We start from the raw sequence: 19,243 nt of genomic DNA on the forward strand, positions 1-19,243 counted from the left end.
TTCCTTTTCTTTTTCTTCCTTTTCTATTTTTCTCTATCCCTACCCCCACCCAGGTCCTTCCACACATTAGGCAAGTATTCTACCACTGAACTATATATTCCCCAACCTTATCTGATATTTTTAGATCATACATCACATTAATTAAAATATGAACTATGGCTGGGTTACAGCTTAGTGATCAAATCACACACACAGAGTTTAATCCTCAGCACAAAAAAAAGGATATACAAAATTATGAACAGACTTCTGAATATTCTTTCATAACTGATTTTATAAGATTTTTATATACTGCTGTTATATGGCTTCTAAGAACAGAAATTAAAAGACGTTGAGGTTAAGATATAAATAGAGCATGTTAATAGAAGTGTTAGTATTTTCACTCCAGTGCATCATCTTGTACATTTTTTTGTAGATTCTTGCTATAAATCATTATCTTCGTTTAAATTTCTCCCTCCTTTCCCAGCAGAAATGAACCTAGTGAGGAAATGATAGTTCTGTGTGTATTATTTTAACATCCTGGACTCTATACTATAGGAAATTTCTGATGTGCAATGTGGAAACAGCTGAATGACTTCTGAGAATCTTATCAACCAAGTTAACTTGAAAACATGGTGATTAACAAGGTAAAACTATTTCTCTTAAAGCAAAGCTATGGATTAGGTTTTTCTTAGGGTTAAAAGAACATCAGTCATATAACCAGGGATTTCACTGTCTTTATACTAGAACAAATGCCTTTTTCAGATCTAATCCAAGTATGAAAAATAAAGCTCTTTGCAAGGTGCTTGGGAAAATTCTAAGTAGCTCCCAAGTGGAGAGGCCTTTGTTCTAGAGGAAGAGGCCCAACTTCAAGGGTTAAGCGGAGAGACACTGGGATCATCAGTCACTGTAGTGTAAGTCAGAGAGAAAAGTTCACATCTGGGTGTTACTAACCACCAAGCCCTTTCTTGTGGTGCTTTTTGAAGTGATAGATTGTTAGGCATCCCTAGAGTGTAAACCTCCAGGGTAGATTTATTGGAGCAAATTGCTCTTTGTCCATAGGATAAAGTTATATATTTATTTGCTTTGAAACTCAGGCAACAGGACTTTGTAGGGACTGTTATCAGAACAAACATCTTGACAGGTAATACTTGCCAAGGATCCACATGGGCACCTAATACACTGCCTGGCATATGGTCAGTGTTCATTAATTGCTTATTAAGTGACTGAGTTTGCGTTATTACTGATTGGTCTAGTATTACACTAACAAGTTGGGCAACATTGTGCTAGTTACACAGTGTTTGCTTTATGTAACTATTTATTACACTGTATTTATAAATCTTTTGCTTTTTTTTTCTTTGCATGTTGCATTCCATGATTTTAAAAAATGTTTTGAAACACTTTAGGGAAAACTAATGAAGTAAATTCTGTACATGGCACATGTTTCCTTTAGAGGCCTAGGAGTCATATGCTTAAATTTCCTTTGTCAACTTGAAGCATAAACAGAGAGTTTGCTTGTCAACACATGGAATTTGGTAATTAATTTATATTTGGAAAACCTGTTCCAATTTCGACAATTTTAGGGAACAAAGTTTTCAAGCGTATCTTGCTAGCAGCCAAGAACATCTGCATTGCGCATAGTTTTTTCAGATGGTTTCTCTGTGACATCTGTGAAAATAGACAACCTCAGTAACTGCGTGTGCCTGAGTGCCTGGCATGCCACGGGATCCCCACCCAACAGAATGGCCTGCTGCTTTGTATGACAATGCTTACTTGATTTAAATGGTGTTTCTGTGAGATAATAAGCAGCTAAGGGCAAAAACTTACCATGTGAGCAAAGAAGGGTATGGTACATTATGTATTTTTTTTAATTTGTAGGCTTAAATTCAAGAATAAAAAGATTATTCCTTGTTAATGGGTTGAATTTGGAGTGGGAGTTCCAAATAAAAAGTAAACAATGATTTCTCTGGGAGTTAGTTGTGTGATGACCATTATCAGTCACAAATGGATGGGAAATTCAGAATCTGTGGCGTTCGCATAAGCATAAAATGGAATTGAAGATATTTGGGTGGAGTGGGATGAGCGAGGGGGATACCTGCACACTCACTGCTTTTTGTCTGTTCTCTTGCCAGAGAGGGGTTTGGATCTTCCAACTTGGATTGCATTTCTCCTTCCAACCCCATTCCCTTCATCGGAAGACAAGATCGGGCTTTTTAAAAGTCACCTTATTAATTAGAGATGACTGTGGCACCGTTTCTAAGTTTATAGATGTTAAGATGATTAACTGTGTGGCAAAGAGATCTCTTTTACTCTTGTAAAGCCTGTTTTGTTTTTACTAATAAAAGCATTCACAAGGGAGGAGCCACTGACCTGGCTCCCCTTGCCCCCTGTGCTTCCAATTAGTGGTCTATTATCTCATTCCAGATAATTGGAAAAGGATATTCAAAATACAACTTCATGTAAATATGGCTCTTGCCTGCATTATATTACTAGGAGTTCCGCACACATCTGGAGGGAAGGCAGTCCCAGGGACATTGAAGCACGCTGTTTGGGTTGGCACAGTGACATTAGAATATATGCCAATTTGTAATGGCTTTTGGAAACAGGCAATTTTAAACTCTCCCTGAACTATTCCCCTGAGAAATTATTCAATTAAGTACAACTAAAATTAATGTTTAGCATTTTTTTCTTTAAATAAAATAGGCAGCTATAAAGAGAAGTCTGTAATTCATGCTCGTGTCCCTATTTTACTCTAAAAGTGAGCTCCTATTAAATAATCTGGGTGTCCTGGATTCATTTTGTAGAAGATACATAGTTGCCAGATTCTTCCTAACACTTTCATAATGTACAAAAGACTCTATTACTGTCCAGGTAGCTTTAGTCCTTCACTAGTGGGGGGGGGGGGGCGGGGAGGCTTCCATCCTACACCTAAAGGGCTCAGTGAAGGAAATAAAAGGTCAGAGAACTCCTGTGTCTCTATCTCCAAAGTTAGTGCTTCTCAAACCATAATGGGCAGAGGTATCACCGAGGGATCTTATTAAAATGAAGAATTTGATTCATTAGAGTGGAGGTGGGGCCTGGGATTCTGCATGCCTAACAAGCTCCCAGGGGCTGTGCTGCTGGCTGAGGACCACACTTGGAGCAGAGAGGTTCTAAAAGCTGGATGGGGTGAGAATGAGGATGGGAGTGACGCCTGGAATGAGCCTTGATTTCCAGTTTGTGGCTTGGTCCTGACTGTATTTGGGTATCCTTTTTGGTATCTGTTTTTTCGTGGAACCTCCAATTCTTTTGCTTCAGTGGGCCCACAGTAGAGTGATTTCTGTGGAAAAGGGTACATTTCTAATTGATCATAGGTTCTTTTGATGCATGCTTTCCTGGAATTTGGATACACTGTCTACCTCATTGACCCATCTTTCTGTAGCCAGGTTATGACATTATATGTTATGATATTCTCTAGTCTGTGTTCCTGGACACATTGGCCAGACCTTGGTGAGTGGAAGGATGCATGAGTAAGTGTGGCTTTGTGGTTTCTATCCAAGCATCAGTGCTTCTAATGCTTGGCTGCTCAGCTTGTAGGTCCGAGACTTTGATGGTCAGTTTGTTCAAGGGTGGTCTGGTTGGGACGTGGTTAAAATCCACACTTGGTGGAATCTCTTGGAAGACTGATTCATGAGCCAGGTAGTTCTTTGTCCACAGAACAGAGAGTGTTCATCTATAAGAAAGACTATGTTTGGCTGGGAATATGGCCTAGTGGCAAGAGTGCTTGCCTTGTATACATGAAGCCCAGGGTTCGATTCCCCAGCACCACATATATAGAAAATGGTCAGAAGTGGTGCTGTGGCTCAAGTGGCAGAGGGCTAGCCTTGAGCAAAAAGAAGCCAGGGACAGTGCTCAGGCCCTGAGTCCAAGGCCCAGGACTGGCAAAAAAAAAAAAAAAAAAAAAAAAAGAAAGACTATGTTTACTGACTGGCTATTCATCCTTTCCTTGGATGGACACTAACTTACAGCCAGAGGACTACTAGATAGATGGAGATTAAGACATGGCACATACCCTCTTCTGATATTCCTATCACAAATGGAGTCCAGGGCTGGGAAATAGCTCAGTAGGCTACTCTAGGTTTCCATCAATTGCCAGCCCTGGAACAACAGAGGGAGGGAGAGATATAGTTTAGAGTGCTTTTTCCTCGGTGTTCTATATAGTATTTGCTAGAAATTTCTAGATTTTAAACAATATTTATTAGTTTTACCTTCAAGCTTTCTCTCTTTTGGGCTATCCATTTTTTGTTTCATTTTTGTTTTTCTAATTGCAATAAAATGATATGTCCCTGATCATGTCATTTGCTAAAACATTCAGTGATTCTTTATTACCTGTGCAGTGCATCTGAGACCCTAAAGATTGGTGTCATAGTGACCCATAATGTTACTCATTTGATTCATTCATTTGATGTTCTTCTTTTGGACTCCATCATTGTTATCAAAGTAATGCCTTTGCATAGCTTAGAAATCAGAACTTAGCAGCTTAGAAGCATAAGTTCACTCTATCAGACCTTCTTGTAGTTTATATGTTAGTGTCTATTACAGTATAATTTAGTCTGTGTCCATTGTTCAAAATAATGTGCTGTTGTTTCTTAGTGTTTTCCATCTTAGACATTGTTGATTTCTTCCTAAGGAAGATTATTTAATGTAACTTACAGTAAGCACCTAACACACACAGTTTCCCCCCATACTACACATTTGCTATTATATCAGTGTTTGTGGTATCATGACTATGGAAATGTAGGTTATGACTGAGCCATAGTACATACTATGATTTTTTTTCCCCATTAATCCACTCTTTCCTTCTAATTGCTTATAACTTTTTAATTTGCTTAACTGTCTTTGTTGACAGAGTCTTCCATCTGACTGGTCCAATCTGGAGAGACTACTCAGGCTCCTGTTGGGATGATTCTGAGTAATATATTTTGATGTATATTCCCTTTTATGTGGCCCTCAATTGTTCTTCTTCCATTTCCATTTTTGGTAGAGCTTCTAAATAAAGGATGAATGGAAAGTAAACAAGATTTCCTGTGTCTGAAAATCACGGTTCTCTCCCTTCATGTTTAATTGAAACAGTGACTACATTCTAGGCTAGAAGGTGTTTGTATGTTTGTTTTGTCACAATTACAAATTTATCGCATTGTTAGATTTCAGTGTAGTTTTAGAAAAGCCTGCCATTTGGATCTTAGTTGTATGTGACCTATTTTCTCTTCCTTGAAAGACTGAAAAATCTTTTCTTCATCATCAGTGCTCTGAAATTTCATCTTGATAGAAATTTTCTTGTTTTGTTTTCATTCATTGCTCTACAACTCCTACTCCTTTTTAGTCTAGGAACTTACATTCTTAAATTCTGGGAACTGGTTTGGATTACTTTATAGTTAATTTCCTCCACATGATTTTTGTCTTTTTCTATCTGTAGCTCCACTTGTTATTTGGGGCCTCTGAAATAAATAAATTGATAACTAGCATAGAAGAATATGACGTGATGTAAGGTATACATAACTGAGAGTTTCAGTTCTGTTTTTAATTAATAGGGTTTCCCTGCTCTATTTTTTTTTCCTCCAGCACCATATTCCATGTAGTTCTTTGCATTGCTTAGAGAGAAACTCAGGCATCAATATTGGAACAAAAATAGATTATTGTATAAGTGAGTTCTGGTGTTGTATATGTGTGAACATGGGCCAGCTGTTGCTGTGAGAGACCAGATATAAATATCTAATCCAGAAAAATGCTGCCATAGACTTCTTCCTTTATACTCCTGTTTAGAATGGAAAAGCACACCTGAAAATATGTCTCAAGAACGCTTACTAGGCAGGGGAGTGTGGGGAGGCAACTTTTTTACAAAGGAGAAATACTTTTCCAAATTACTTCCTTTTTTTAGTGGTTTCTCTCTCTCTGTGGAAGGAGTATGTGCTGAGGATCAGATCAAAGGCCTTGTTCTTGCTAAGCGCATGCCCTGCCATTGAGCTATACTACAGCCCAAGTTACTTTGTAAAAAAATGAGTACATGGTTAACTTCAGCTTTTTCTGACTGACAGATGTCATGCTGCTGAATCCCTCAGTACTGAAATTTTGCCTATCTACCTGAGCTTCCTTGATAGCTGTAAGAATGGGAAATACAGGGACACCAAGGTGATGTTACTATGGAATGAGAAAAATGCAGACAATGTTTAGTCTGAAGTTAGACCTAGACCTGAAATTTGAGACCTAAGCATCATGGGCTCCTGAGTGAGCATTTGCTTTGAAACCCAGAGATCCTGTCTTCTCCCTCCCTACCACATGTTGGTGCATAGCATGGACAGGAACACAGTCTGTGTGGGCCTGTTTGACATCTGTGAAATACTAACCATTTCCCTGTCTACTTTTTGGCATTAATAGGAGGGCTAGATGAGGTAACGTATAGTTATAATACTTTAAAACTAAGTATCATCATGTGTTTTAAAAAAAATTCTTACATGAAATCCAATAGAAACAGAGTACAAACTCTAATCTTAATAGTTTTAGAAATTCCATTAAAAAAACAAGTCTATTTGGTTGAGATCTGAAAAGAAGAACTCGGAAATAACATATAAAACTTTCTCAATCTCTGATGCTCTCTTTGGGGGTTTACTTACCTTGTTCTTACTATAAGAATTGAAGGTGTTATACATATCCAGTAGCAGGGACAGGTACGAGGATAGGAGGCTATGAGTACAAGAAGAAAGGCAGTTTTTCTAGCACATAGTTCCTATTGGATTGAGGTGTGGGTGCTTTTTCAAAGGGAATAGACTTCTAGTAATTTTAGCCAAGATGCATCAAGAGACTAAGTACAGAAAGATATAGGTACTTACTAACCTGTGAAAATATGTAACCTTCCATGTTGGAATTAAATTCAACATGAATTCATACTGTTATCACTAGCTCTAATCCATTACCACACGTGTTCTAGCCTCATCCTTTACCTATAAACTTCCACAAATCCAGTGAGAATTTGGCTCCCATTTTCTTCTGTTTTCCTTAATTGTTTAACTCCAGTACACACATGTATATAACTCACACTCCTATGGGGACTGACTTCAGCAAGTAGAATCAGTGTTCATATTCAGTCCTGCCTGTTTTGGCACCCCTTTCCAAAGCTACTTAGGTCAGCACCTTTTCCTTATACCTTTTCTAGTGATACATCTCATACATTGTAAGACAGATGTTCTTCTCACAGTCTGCCTTGCTTCCTAAACCCACACAATATGGTTTGTAATCTTTTTTTACAAAAATGCTTAAGGTTCACTCTGTGGCAGAATGTTCTGACATTTGACAAATGTAAAATGTCACCTATCTACTATGATAATATCATACAGAATATTTTTAACTGCCCTAAAAATTCCCACATGTCTCCTCTTCATCTCTCTTCTCCCAAACTTCTGGCCACCATGGGTTATTTTACTCTCTTTGTAGCTTCGTCTTTTCCAGGATGTCATATAATTGGAATCATACAGTACACTGTAGCCTTTTTATGTATGCAGGTTGCTTAGAAACACATGTTGGTTATCTGTAAATCACTTCAGTCAGAGCTGAGCACATTATCATCAGGATTCCAATCTTCTCAAATATAATGAGAAAGGTCCCCCCACCATTTTTTCCTGTTCTTTTTTCTGTTATTACTGTATTTAGGAAAGGTTCTGATATGCTTACATTTTTTTCTTTTTTCTTTGTTTTCCCCAGTCCTGGGGCTTGAATTCAGGGCCTGAGCACTGTCCCTGGCTTCTTTATGCTCAAGGCTAGCACTCTGCCACTTGAGCCACAGCACCACTTTCGGCTTTTTCTGTTTATGTGGTGCTGAGGAATCAAACCCAGGGCTTCATGCATGCTAGGCAAGCATTCTACCACTAAACCACATTCCCATACCCATGCTTACATTTATTTAAAAGTAAACTTTTTATTGAAGAGCTATCCAAACTTGTAAGTCTTTCTTACTATACCTGTTTTAGGGCTTTTTAATGTCTAAATAAGATAATATATGCAAGGCATTTAGCACTATGTCTTTGAACTAGGCCAATGGTATCTCTTGAGTATTTTTTTTTGTATTTAAAAAGTTTTTGTGCTTCCATATTGATGATATTTAAAAATAATATTCTGGATCATCTGAACAATGATTATATTATATCTTGCTGTACAATTCCAGCTCACATTTGTATATGTGTGTACAATTGTCTTGGATTTCAGTAGCTCTTGGCTGATGAGAGAAGGTACATTAATATGTAATAATTTTCTTCCAAGCAAAGGCCAAAGATTGTCACTAGACAGTGTATGAAGGATGTTTCTAGAGCTGGAATGAAGAACAGCAGAACAACTTTAAAGGTCATATTGAAAGGAACTTACTAAGACAGGGGTTGGATACTTACTTACCTGTGATAATATATGCATCTAAATGTAACCATTGTACTTAAATTACATGGATATGTATATGATATCCGTGTATTTTGTTTTGTTTTTGACCTGGGACTTGAACTCAGCGCCTGTGTGGTATCCTTGAGTTTTTTTGCTCAAGGCTAGCACTCCACTATTTTAGCATAGCTCCACTTCTGGCTTTTTGGTAGTTAATTGGAGATAGTCTCGTGGACTTCCCTTCCTAGGCTGGCTTTGAACCACAATTCTGAGAGCTCAGCGTCCTGAGTAGCTAGGTTTACAGGTGTGAGACACTGGTGCCCATGTAATGTTTTAAGCGTTTTGTACTCCAACTCTGTGAATAGTCAATTATTGTTAAGTATTTATTTTGTTGGTTTTTATTTTTAATATGAATATTTTATTACCATACAGATCCATAAAAATAGAATCACATATTTGCATCTACTTTCTATTTAATTAGATAATTTAAATTAAAAAAAAAAAAACATTAGGGGCTGGGAATGTGGCTTGGTGGTAGAGTGCTTGCCTAGCAGGCATGAAGCCCTGGGTTTGATTCCTCAGCACCACATACACAGAAAAAGCCGGAAGTGGGCACTATGGCTCAAGTGGTTAGCCTTGAGCAAAAAAAGAAACCAGGGACAGTGCTCAGGCCCTAAGTCTAAGTCCTAGGACTGGCAAAAAAAAAATAAAATAAAACACCAACATTGAGGATTGTGAGAGAATATGTTTTAACTTTAACTGAACACATGTCATGATTGGGAAGCTGTGGCTTAGAGCATGGCAAGTTTTCAGTAAATATTAGTAGTTGTTGTTATGGTTTTAAATACTGTGAGCTTTTAGTAATGTACTAGTCTGGTCTGGCCCTTTTCCCTTCCTCATATTTTGGCATGCATTCATTGCTGTAAGTCAGGCAAATTTCTGTTTTCCTTCCCTTTCCTCCTACACTCAAAGCAGCTCTTAGCCATAAATGTGACACATCCACATTGTCTTTCTTGTAGTGTGGCCCTGTCCTCTTGAGATTTTGTTTGGTTTTGCTTCTTTGTTTGATCCCCTTCATTGAGATCATATTTTCATTCATATTTCTCTTTGTTCATTACATAATTTTATTTTGATTTTGATTTTAAATTAATACTTTACAAACTCAACTCTGTATATGCATATGTGTGTATACTTCTGAGAATTTTTACACATATGTAAAGTCTGTCAGCACTACCACAAACATAACACAGAACAATTTCTCCTTATGCTATTCTTAATTCTTGGAATCTCTAAAGTTTTTGCTTTTGGTGAATGTCCTATAATCATTTGGTGAATATCCTATATGTCATTCATGTAAACATCTTTTAGTGTTTTATTTTAATTTTTCTATGTATATTTTACTAGATGTCTTTAGAGATTATTTTCATAATTATTAGAAATGACAATGTATGTAAATATACATAAATTTTATGGTCTACTTAGAGTCAATATTTAACCTCTTCAGATAGGGTGCAGAATCTTACCAGCTTCTGTCCCCTTTACCTCCCTCACTTCACATTTGTAGAGGTCTTACCTGTTATACTTATTACATTAAAAAAAAAAACAAGATGTGGAAGTGGCTCTGTGGCCCAAGTGGTAGAGCGCTAGCCTTGAGCACAGAGAGACTCAGGAACAGTGCCCAGGCCCTGAGTTCAAGCCCCAGGACTGGCCAAAAAAAAAAAACAGATGTAAGTTTTGCTTTCAGTTGTCAAACATATACTAAAGAAGTCAGTTGACAAGTACTATTATCCAGATATTCACCATTTTTCTATTGCTTTTTTTGTAATTTCTGATGACATTTTGTTATTTCCTACTGATACAGATTCTTTTCTGTCTGAAAATTTTCTTCAGTGTTTGTTTTGGCTTCAATCTGTTGACAATAGGGTTGGTTGTTTTTTGGGGTTTTTTTTGGTTGGTGGTGGTCTTTTTTTTTTATATTTTCTCATTCCTGAAAGATATATTTCTAGTTATAGAATTTGTATTTATTGCTCTTTCAACGTTTCAAAATGCTGTTACATTTTCTTCTGGGTTCTGATTTCTATTGAGAAGTTCACAGTTTGTGACACCTTTGTCTAAGGTTTAAGGGTATATTCATTTTTATTTTCCTTGTCCCTTTTCTCTGTTTATATTAAATATATATGAATATATATAAATGTATTCAGAAAAGAATGTATATGTTGTATGAGTGCTTGAACTATACATGATAATTTGTACTTTCCTGTGTGTGAGTTGCTTTTCACAACAAAAATTTAAGATTTTAGCATTAAATTTCACAATAGCATTTTATTTAGATTTATGTTTAATGAGTTTATTGCTTACTGTGATTTGTAGTTTATATTATTCCAGTGTTCAACTATTCCTGATTTCCTTTTTTCATATTCACTTCTTCTTAGTCATCTGAAAATGCTTCTTTATTTCTTTTCTTCAGAAATTATTCTTGAATGGTATACATACATACCTTGGAGTGATATTGTAATAGTATTTTCTCTGATATATTTTTATGATATGTATGTGTATGTCAGGAACTATACAGTATAAAGTATGTCCATATATAATAGATATATACATGTATATATATATAAAGATGCAGAAATATTTGTACATCTATGTATACATGTGAACATGTAGCAGTTTGTTTTGGCATATTGTTAATTTATATTTTTCTCTAGCTTTGAGTATTTACCCATTATGAAAATGGGAGCCCAGCAGCAAACTATAGCTTCATTTCAGCCCCAGACAAATGCTTTTAGCCATTCCCCCCTCCTAAACTGGATGTGTTGCAGGTATTATTTACTCAGCTTGGTTTTTCTGCCACTTCCTTTGTATTCTGACAGTTTGGTGCTCTAATGGCTGACAGAAGTGTCCAAGTCATCCTGCTCTATCTGACATAAAACAACATAGGAAGGTGATTTTGCTAGATCTTTAAAAATATGCATGTTTGATGGTAGCTCCAGTGATTTCAAGTACATGAAGTTAAAGGTGGGCAGGCAGTCAGGGAGATGAGCAAGGCTTTGATGCTATGAAGGACATCACAACCTTACTGTGTTAGAAATGTCTTGGGATATTGGGGTGTTGCATAGGAAAAATGACACTAACTCAAAAGGAACTCTGCATGGCAAGATTTTACTTCTGGAGAGAAGCATGCTAACTTACAGAAGAAAGCCAAGTAAGCAAGTGTGCTGGGAGAGCAGTTCGCCTAGATTTTATCCCTAGCATAATTACTGCCTCCTTTTTCCAATTGGTCAAAACATAAGTTCACAATCTTGCTCAATTGGCTACAGGATATTGCTTAATTAAAATGTAACAGGAAAAAGTTTATGCAAGCAATCATTCCAAACCAGGACACCTGGCCAAAACTTGTCAGAAAAACAATTCTTACTCAGCTGACACTGTTATCACTTGAGCCATGCCTTCAGCCCCAAGAAAAATAACAGCATGTGGCTTGAGTAAAATAGCTTCTTATAAGACGGCAGCTACCCTTAAAAATGGCAGTGCTTACAGTCAAGTGACTGTTCTGTGTGTGTGCATGCATGTGCATGTATGCATGCATATATGTGCACATCCATGTGTACACCAGTCCTAGGGCTTGAACTCGGGGCCTGGGTGCTATCCCTGAGGTATTTTTTTTCTCTCAAGGCTAGTGCTATACCACTTGAGCCATAGCACTACTTTCAGCTTTTCAATGGTTAAAGATAAAGAGGCTCAGGGACTTTGCTGCCCAGGCTGGCTTTGAACCTCAACCCTCATATCTCAGCCTTCTGAGTAGAATTACCAGCATGAGCCACTAGTAGATGGCTCAAGCAACTACTTTGACAGAAATTGTCTAAGTCCTACAACTGCATGATAGGAAGAGCCAACCAACAAGCAACTGGATGATAGTAGAGGAAGACTGTGGCCAGTGGCTGCCCATTGTGGTCTCAGGGGCCACACACACAAGGATGTGAGTGACTATCATCTTATGTTGGCTCTTAGGCAGTCTATGGTGTCATTTAATTCTCTCATGGTCTCATTCCCTGAACCGGTGACTCTTTGAAAATTAGTTCTTTCTCATACCTGTGAAAATCTACCATAACCTGGCTAGATTTTCTTATTTCAATATGAGTTCACTGTGTTGCTCAGGCTAACTTCTAACTCTTGAGTGTCTGGGACTATGGCTCCTGGCTCAGAGTGGTCTTAGGTCCTTGAATCCTTACTTATCTCAGTCTTAGGCTTCACACTTTTATTCTGTTGTTGTTTTTTTCTAGTATTTACTATCTGATGTTAATTTTCTTCCTTAGTGAACTTCTTTCTACCATTTGAATGCTTGCAGAATTGTTTCTTTATTCTGAAAATCAAAACCTTTCATGATCTCTCTTTACATTAATGTTGCAAAAAACTTGGGGTTTCTGTTCTTAAGAAGACTCAAATATCTTATCACTTAAAATAAAAAATTTTTAATTATTTGTTTGATACTGTTTTTTCTTGGCTCATTCATGACTCAATATTTTCCCTTTTGTATTTTGTTCTCTCTAAACCTTTTTCCTGTGTTTCTGGGGCTTGCTTATTTCGAAATCTCTTCCCTAGGTTGCCACCTTCCTGGTGGCTTTTTTTTTCACATATCTGTTTTATTCAGTGCTGTAGTCATAACTGTTCCTCCTGTAGCTCTATTATCACTGCATGGATGTGCTTTCCCCTTGAATGTTGTTTATTGTTGTTTTCAAAAAGAAACCACACAGTCTTCAAGGCTTCTCCTTTCCTTGAAGGAATTCTATTTCCCATGACCAAAGGGGAAAGACAGAACTTTCTTTTCAATGTTCCTTCGGTGTTTCTTTATTTCATGCTTTTATTAATTACATCGGTTGTCTGTCTGCTATCTTTGCATACAGATTTCCATGTCTTCCCATTTGAGAAGATTGGAAAGGTTCTATCTCAGACTAGGTCTTTGGTATATATTTCAGGCCCTGCTGAAATGTCTTAGTTTGTGGGTGGGAGGAAGTAGAAAAGGAGTCTGTGCTTCCTACCTTCTTTGGCTCTCCTGGCTATGTTTAAGATGTGAGCAGGTTTGGAGAAAGGGTCTTTCTCCTAGGTAAGGAGTATTTCTCATAGGCTCCAAGCTTTATTGATTCCCAGCTCTCCTTGGGCCTGCAGGAGTGCTAGCTGAACTGCCTGGCCATGGGTAAGTTACTACTATACCTTTACTAAGTCACAGGATGATTTTTTTCCCTTCTGTCTCTGTTTTGAAATCTCTTTATATTAGAGGTTGCCCTCTTCCTTCCCTGTTTTGAGTCTTTACTGATGATTTCAATTATGGGTTAAGAAATACAGGATGCTAAATTTGTTCAAGAAAAAGTGCTTTATACCGGTACTCATTGAAAATCACCCCCAGCCATGACTATGTGTGAGATTTGGTGCCCACAGTATCCAGGGCCCTACACTCCTTGCCCACTGCTGGTGTGGGACCATGAAACCCAGGCCCCAACAGGCATGGAAAAAAGTCATTTGCGCTAAACATTTGTCTTTCAAACATTATTAGCAATATTAGAGAAAGAACAATCCCTAAAGACTTTATAAACTTGAAAGTATTATGGATCTCAAAAGGCACCAAATTCATCTGAAAATAGCCATATGCCTTGCTTTTATGTTGAATTTATTGAGGCTGTACTTGAGTCAAAAAAGATTATGAAGTATAGTTGGAGTCAGATATTGATATATACAATTCTTTCAGCTCTTTATTATTGTTGCCTGTGCCAGAACTGGGGCTTGAAATCAGGCCTGGGCACTGTCGCTTAGCTTTTCACTCAGAGCTGACACTCTGACTTTTTGTTGTTTAATTGGAAATAGAGTCTCATGAGCTTCCCTGCCCTTGCTGGCTTTAAATTAAGAACCTCAGATCTCAGCCTCCTGAGTAGCTAAGATTACAGGTGTGAGCAGCTTCTTACTGCTTTTGATTGTGGATTTTATGTTATTTTTCCGTTGTCTGGTTTTCCATTTCTTTATCTTTACCATGATGTCCTATGCTAGAATAGCATTTGAGGTCTCAAATCAACACATTATAGAAATGAAAGTTACTTCTTGGACCCAAATGTAAATACCAGGAAGCCAGATATCAGTTTCCCTTGGAGGCTCAACTGTCAGGTAGTTGAAAGTATCAGCTGGTTGGTTTTGAAACTTATACTCTGAAACCTGCATTTAATTTGCTTTTAATAGACTGTGGTTAAGGGAATTCCCACCTTGGTAACTGTGGTCTGTAGGATGGGAGTTCCCCTAGGCTCCTTGGCCTGGAAATTCTCCTTCTGAGCTCATTGTAGCTGACAAGTGGAATACATTCTAGCCACCCAACCAGCAGTGGCAGTATAAACCTTTTAAAAAATGTTTTGGTAGCCTGTTTCAAAGTCCATAAAGCAGTTATAATCACACTTAGCTAACTTAAGGAAATTATACAAAAGAATGAAAATGATAATCGAGGAAAGAATTCATTTATTCATTTAGAAATAAAGAAGTATCCTAAGTATTCAACAATGGGCTGTTAGTCAATGGATGATTATTTAATGGAATGAAGATTTGATAACCTTTAGAAATTATAACCATGAAGGCATAGTTATATAAAAGCTGCATGAAAGAATACAAATCATACTCTGTTGAGGAGGTTTATATATTGAAGTTACATGAAAGAATGTATGTTTATGCAGTTCTTAGAAGAAACTTGTTTTAGTCCATTTGGTTATTGCTGTAACAGTAGAAGGGTCTGGATAATTTATAAAGGAAATGCTTTCTTTTTTTTTAAGTTTTGGAGAGTAGAATGCCCAAGACCTGGTGAAGACCTTTTTGCTGTGTCATAACATAGCAGGGTGTATCACATGATAATATAGAGCACATGTGTAAACTTCCTCTTATAAAGCCACTGATCTCATAAGGGGCCCCACTCTGATGACTTCATTTAACCTTAACTATTCCCAAGATCCCAGCTCTAACTATTATCAATGTATGTGTTTGGAAATCAAGTTCTAACACATGAACTCCTGGGGGACACATTCAAAAAATAGCATTCTGTTCTTCAAATTAATGTCTTTATCACATGCAAAATAAATTCATTCTGTCTCAATAGCCCCCAAATTGTATCATCAATCTAAACTTCAGTCTTACCTGAGTAGGGGAAGATGAAGCAGTCACAGTTCATGGAGAGGAAGATTCTTTGCAGTTGTGAGCCTGTTACATATTAAACAAGTTCTCCTACTCCAAAATATAATGGTAAGACAGGTAGAGGACAGACATTCCTATTTCAAAGGGATCAGTAGTCAAGAAGAGGTTAACCTCAAATAAATTCAAACAGGAAAAATAACATTATATATTATATCTTAAATCTGGACAACAATTTCCAAATCCCATATCCTGATCCTTCTGGGGTAGAAGCTGCATCTTCATGGCCCTGTGAGCCCCCATCCCCATGGCTTCGTTGGCCTCAAGCCAGGTAGCAGGCCTTATAGGTTGGTATTGCACACTGTAGCACCTCCAGTTTGAAGTCTCAAGGAGGCCTTGCTCTTATGGTTTCATACGCATAGCTTCAGTGCTGAGTCTCTCTAGTGCTAAGTCTCAGCTAATCTGCAACATCTCTTAAAGTCTTGGTGGAAGTAGCATGCCCCACAGCTCTTGCAGGACACTGCTGGGGCTTACTGCTTGTATTTTCCAGAGTAATGGAACCAGTTGTATCTGGATGTGCTTCAGCCATGGCTGAAGTGGTGGTTGAACAGTGTGGGAATGCAGGGAGCCTGGGTCCCAAGCAAGCACTAGGAACCACACCTCTGCACATCCTGACATCCAGGCCAGTGGGCAGCACAAAGATTTTTGAAACCTCTCTTCTCCTAGCTTGATGACTAGCACCTGACTCCCTTCTAAGCCTAAGAATCTCCTTAGCAAATGATCACCCAACCCCACCCTCTTCTCCCACACTCTTTCTTATTCTTTGGGTGATCAGGCTGAAATTTTTCCAAATAGTTTTGTTTTGCTTTTAATTGTAATCTTAAATCCCATCTTTATTATCTCCTCTCACTCTATGTGGAGGAAAATAAGTCATGCAGTAGCCTGAATGCATTGATGCATAATCCTAGTTCCTCATTCTTCAGCTCTACATTCCTAAGGCCTCTGAACAGAATGAAATGCCATCTGTGTATGATGCAACTTAACAAGGATGGTCTTGACACCATTCTGCTGCATACCCTTTCTCATTGCTATCTGGCATCTCCTAAGAATGGCCTTTACTGGCCCAGCTCAACCAATCACAACCATATGAATAATCACCAATCACTGAGAAGGTTCTCTTCTGATCTCTCCCCAGAGTGTTGCCCTCCCTGTTACATTTACAGCAGTTTACTCTCTAGTCTTCTCCATGCCCTAGCTTCTTCCCGTTGCCCACTTCCAGAGCTCCTCTCACATTACAAGTACTTATAAACTGCTACTAAACAATTTTTTAACTTAAAATACAGCATTGTTTAAAAAAACATGAGCACAGGCCAGGTGCCAGATGGCCCGTGCCTGAAATCCTAGCTGCTCAGGAGGCTGAGATCTGAGGATCCAGGTTCAAAGCCAGCCTGGGCAGAAAAGTCCTCAAGAGACTCTTATCTCCCATAAACTACTCAAAAAAGCCAGAAGTACCACTGTGGCTCAAGTAGTAAAGCACTAGCCTTGAGCACAAAAAGGCCCAGGGGTAGCCTGAGTTCAAGCCTCAGGACCTGCAGAAAAACAACAAAACAAAACAAAATATGAGCACTGGTAGTGTATACCTAAGCTACTCAGGAGGCTGAGATCTGAAGATCGTGTTTTAAAGCCAGCCCAAGCAGAAAAGTTCACCAGACTCCCATTTCCAAAATAACCAGCAAAAAATTATGCTGGAGATTTGGCTCAAATAGTAGTTTCAGCCAATCAAGCTGAGCATGCATAAGGCCCCGAGTTCAAACCTTAGTAACAGAAAAGAGAAAAACCTATCATGAAATCTTGAGTGTAGTAATTATGCGCTAACATTGTACACATTAACTGTACAAAGCTTGACAGTGTGGAGTATCCTGATAGAGCATGAAGCGTGAGAAGTACTTTTGGTTTGGGTTTTGTTTTTTTTTTTGGGGGGGGGAAGGGGTCATGAAGGGTTATTTGTGGGATCTTGTTGTTTTGGTTTGGACTTTTTTTTTTTTTCCCAAAGACAGATTCTCTCAATATAGGCTTTGAATTTATAATCCTCCTACCTTAGCCTTCCAGGTTCTGGAATTATAGGCATGTGCCACAAGTGTGTTTATACTTATAAACTGAACATTCTAGCCAGGCTTCAGTGGCTCATGCCTGTAATCCTAGCCACCCAGAAGATTGAGATCTGAGGATCACCGTTCAAAGCCAGCCCAGGCAGGAAAGACCGTGAGACTCTTATCTCCAGTTAACCACCATCAAACCAGAAGTGGAGCTGCGGCTCAAAGAGGTAGAGTGCTAGCCTTGAGCACAAAAGGTGAAGAACAGTGCCCAGGCCCTGAGTTCAAGCCCCATGACCAACAACAAAACCAAAAACAAACATTCTGTGCCGCTGACCACACAAAAACCTGAAACAATATCCAAGTCCTCTCATCACCTTGTAGGAAAAACACTGTCTCCAACCCTCAGGATTTCATAGCTCCTTTGAGGATGGTTAAGGCTTGGGGTTGTCCTTAAATGAAGAGAGAGGCAGTGTTGGAGCAGAATCATGAAAAGACAAGCCACTGCCATTTTGTTGGTCTGGAAATAACTAAGGTCAAAGTTGAAAGCAGACAGATTTTCAGTTTTGTATAAAAAACTTTGTGATAATTAGTCACCCAGTAGCTCAGCAGTGGAACTGATTTTCTCCCCAGACTTCCATGTTAGCGGCAATTGGAGTGTTGAGGGAAAGATTAGCTGTCCCCTGTAGCAGGTTTCTCAAAAGGGGAAGGGCTACAAGGTCATGCTGTGACTTCTAACTGGTCTAAATTTTTGTTATTCTAAAGCATTTCTTCCTTATTTTTTATTGGGAAGTCTTAAAACATCATAATAATGTAAACTTATTTTTTCTGATTCACACTTGCAGTTTGGCTTAATCTAAAATAAAATGCACAGATGTGTAGTGCTCAGTTCTACATGTTTTTGACAGCCATATACATTTGCACAACTATTTAGAGAATTTCCACCTCCCTAGTGAGTTCCCAATTTTCCATTTCTAGTCACTCATCACTACCCCAGAGATAACTGCTGTTCAATTTTATCCTGTAAACTAGATTTCTCCTTATTTCATGTCAGTAACATCATTAAGTATGTTGGTTTTCTTATCCAACAACCTTTTTGAGATTCATATAATTACATTCATAGCTTGTTTTTTTATTTTGTTTTGTTTTACATATATACTCTGTGTGTGTGTGTGTGTGTGTGTGTGTGTGTGTGTGTGTATGTGTATGTGTTAGTGTTAGTCATGGGGCTTAAACTCAGGATCTGGGCATGTACCTGGTAGGCTAGCACTGTACCATTTTTGAGTCACAGAAACACTTCCGGTTTCCTGGTGGTTAATTGGAGATAAGAGTCTCATGAACTTTCTTGCCCCAGCTGCCTTTGAACTGTGGTCCTCAGATCTCAGCCTCCTGAGTAGCTAGGATTACACGTGAGCCACAGCGCCCTGCTATTTATTTTTGTTCTGGAACTGGGGCTTGAACTCAGGGCTTGAGTGCTGTCCTTTGAATGCTGCTCAAGGTTGGGAATCTACCACTTGAGCCACAGCTCCACTTCTGGCTTTTTGGTTGCTAATTGGAGATAAGAGTCACAGACTTTCCTGCTCTGGATGACTTCAAACTGCAGTCCTCAGATCTCTCCTGAG

The 19,243-nt window shown here is 38.3% G+C and overlaps 1 protein-coding gene and 1 non-coding gene across 2 annotated transcripts in view; both read left to right on the forward strand.

Moving 5' to 3' along the window:
* Positions 1 to 19,243, forward strand: part of Stx8 (syntaxin 8) — a 257,324-nt gene that overhangs the window by 132,179 nt on the left and 105,902 nt on the right. The window lies entirely within an intron of this gene.
* Positions 13,756 to 13,875, forward strand: LOC125366625. Its single transcript, XR_007213917.1, has one exon. It is a non-coding gene; the product is annotated as a small nucleolar RNA ACA64 (small nucleolar RNA).

This window comes from Perognathus longimembris, chromosome 17, assembly GCF_023159225.1.
Source record: "Perognathus longimembris pacificus isolate PPM17 chromosome 17, ASM2315922v1, whole genome shotgun sequence".
NCBI classification, from domain to species: domain Eukaryota; kingdom Metazoa; phylum Chordata; class Mammalia; order Rodentia; family Heteromyidae; genus Perognathus; species Perognathus longimembris.